The 2,462-nt window shown below is 39.1% G+C and overlaps 1 protein-coding gene across 1 annotated transcript in view; it reads left to right on the forward strand.

The window, feature by feature from the left end:
• The first annotated feature begins 266 nt into the window (after window positions 1-266).
• Window positions 267-2,462, forward strand: part of tp53bp1 (tumor protein p53 binding protein, 1) — a 32,460-nt gene continuing 30,264 nt past the window's right edge. Inside the window, exon 1 of the mRNA XM_035682461.1 lies at window positions 267-358. The gene's annotated coding sequence lies outside the window, so the exon portion shown is untranslated. The remainder of the gene's footprint in view (window positions 359-2,462) is intronic.

Genomic DNA, 2,462 nt, shown 5'->3' on the forward strand with positions numbered 1-2,462 from the left:
TTGCCCTTTATCGCCTTTATTTTAAAAGTTATTTCGAAGTAGGTGGTATCCCAAAAACAAAACAAAAGAAAAACAAATAAAATAAATAAAGTTCATTTTTTCCGTTTTTTAAATGAAAGTAATCCCTATCACTGTCTATGTGCAGCAGCTGTGTGTGGCTCCGGAGGAAATGAGCATGGTATCTACATTTAAAAATGCCTTTGCATCTTTACGTGCCATGCGTGTGTATTCCACACCCTGACTCTCAGCAAAACAGAGGCAAGGGAGGACTGAGCGATGTTGGACGCGTTATTATTGCAACCAACGGCACAGTGAAACAAATTGGAAACCCCCCAGAGCTGACATATTGATTTCTAAGGTAAAGCTCTTTATGTTTCTTTTTGCATTGCGGTGAAATGACAGTAGATGGTGGTGGGATGGAGGACGCTTCGCGGCATATGCTTCCAGTGCGTGTTTCAGTGTCTGTCAGCTCCAGCAGAGGTGGCTAAGATTAGACATTTTGGGTAGTGGCTGCGCATTTCTTAATGTGGGTGTCAGCCCGACCTGCAGAAATGACGACGTAACGCTGAACTTTGCGGTGCCAGCCGGTCAGGTCGGCTGCAGGAGGCGGATGCCCACCTGCATTCAACTGGGGCTGAACATTTTTATTTCCTTATGTTTTGTTGTCATTAATAAAAACCACTGCGAGCTGCATATGTGCTCGTTTAGCAGAATCAGGTGTTCATTATTGCATTGTTCCCAGCCAGGATGTCTCCACCTCAATGCTCTCATATTGAAATGCTGCTCAGTAATATCCCTGCTGCTGCTGATGCTGCTGCTTTCCTGTAAATCAGAGCTGTGACCAGGCCCATGGCTGCTGTCTGCCAGGATACACATTCAGCTGACTTGGAGCAGAAAAAGGACCCAGAAGCTTGAAACAGGCTGCACAGAGATCAGTCTCTGAAATCATTCAAATTTGTATTGTGCAGAAATCTGAAGAAAATAGCAACTACTCCTCTGAAAAATCTCTATAATGTTGATAAATGAAGTTATAATCTGTTTGTAGTAAATGCAAATGACCATACTGTGTCTCACATGATATCATGTGATACATAAAGCATCCTTCTAAAGCCCTTCGTGCGTAATTAGGTCTCTACTGGTGAGTTAAAAGCATCTGTGGTTGTGATGACTCCTATTCAGGATCTTGTTGACTCTTGAAGGAGATGGTTGGACAGTCCAACATCAAGTGATTTTCTTTTCCAACAGAGTGTCAGAGAGTGACTTCCTTCAACCAGGTTTCTGCTTCTTTCTGTAGCAGCTCACTTTCTTAGCAGCCAAAATCAATCAGTCAAATGATTTCTGCTTTATACTTTCTCTGCCAGTTTCTCTGTGATCTCTGGGCTATTTGCATAGACTGCGGTGTTACAGGAAATGTGGTGTCTCCATGGAAACTGAGGCTGTCAAATGATGATGACAAAGTGATGTTAATATTTGAAAGGCCGCCTGTTAATCTTCCAAGGCTGCGAGCGTCTCTCCATTAAAAGCTCATTACAGAATGCATCTAATCTAACCCCTGTGCTTGTTTGCAATTATAATCTCTAAAAATAACCCCAGTCACACTCACAGGTCCTGATAGAGATTAATATGTGTTATGGATTGAACACAGATCTCCTACTTCCTAGAAGAGAAGAAAAGATTATCCTACAGTACTTAAACTGTGAAGGATGAATAGAAACAGATCTGCTCTAAACCGGTAATTGTGTTCCTCAAAATGTCATATCAAGAATGGCCAAGATACACATTCACTGCAGCTTGAACCCCCACGCAGTCACACTCCCCTTCTGTAAAGAGTTTTATTTAAACTCTTATGATTTAGATATGAGATCGGATAGCGGGAAGACTGAAGGTAACAGCAAGGAGAAAGAAATGATTGTGAAAGATAACCTACATCTTATTTTCTCCAAAGCCCCTCAAGGACCTCTGAAGGTCTCTGAGATCCCACTGTGGGACACGATGGCCTAGATATCTCTCTTTCACATGATTTATCATTACAGTGTGAAACTCTAGTAGAACATGTAAAACCTTGAGGTATCTTTATAATTGAAAACATAAGAAAGTATACAATAGTCAATAGAGTATTGATACTGTGGATGCAAAAGCACGAAACTAGGATAAAATAGGATTAAATGACACATTATTTGACGATCAATTTGATATTCATTTATTTTATTTCAAATTACAAGAGTTGCTTTTTGAAAGTATTAGAAGGCACACAGTGAATAAAATGATAACATACTTAAATTAAATAAAGCAAAAATATTATGAAATACAAGACAAAGTACAAACATTTTTCCATGGGTCAACAAACATTATAGAAAGGTGCATTCACAATTCCAAGTTATACATAAAACATATCATATTATTAATAAAACATTTTAGAACTAAACATTTCCCAAATACCAAAATTAAAAAAAAAAAAAAAA

The sequence above is a fragment of the Morone saxatilis genome, unplaced genomic scaffold (assembly GCF_004916995.1).
Source record: "Morone saxatilis isolate NCDOM2014 unplaced genomic scaffold, NCSU_SB_2.0 Contig11, whole genome shotgun sequence".
Lineage (NCBI taxonomy): Eukaryota > Metazoa > Chordata > Actinopteri > Moronidae > Morone > Morone saxatilis.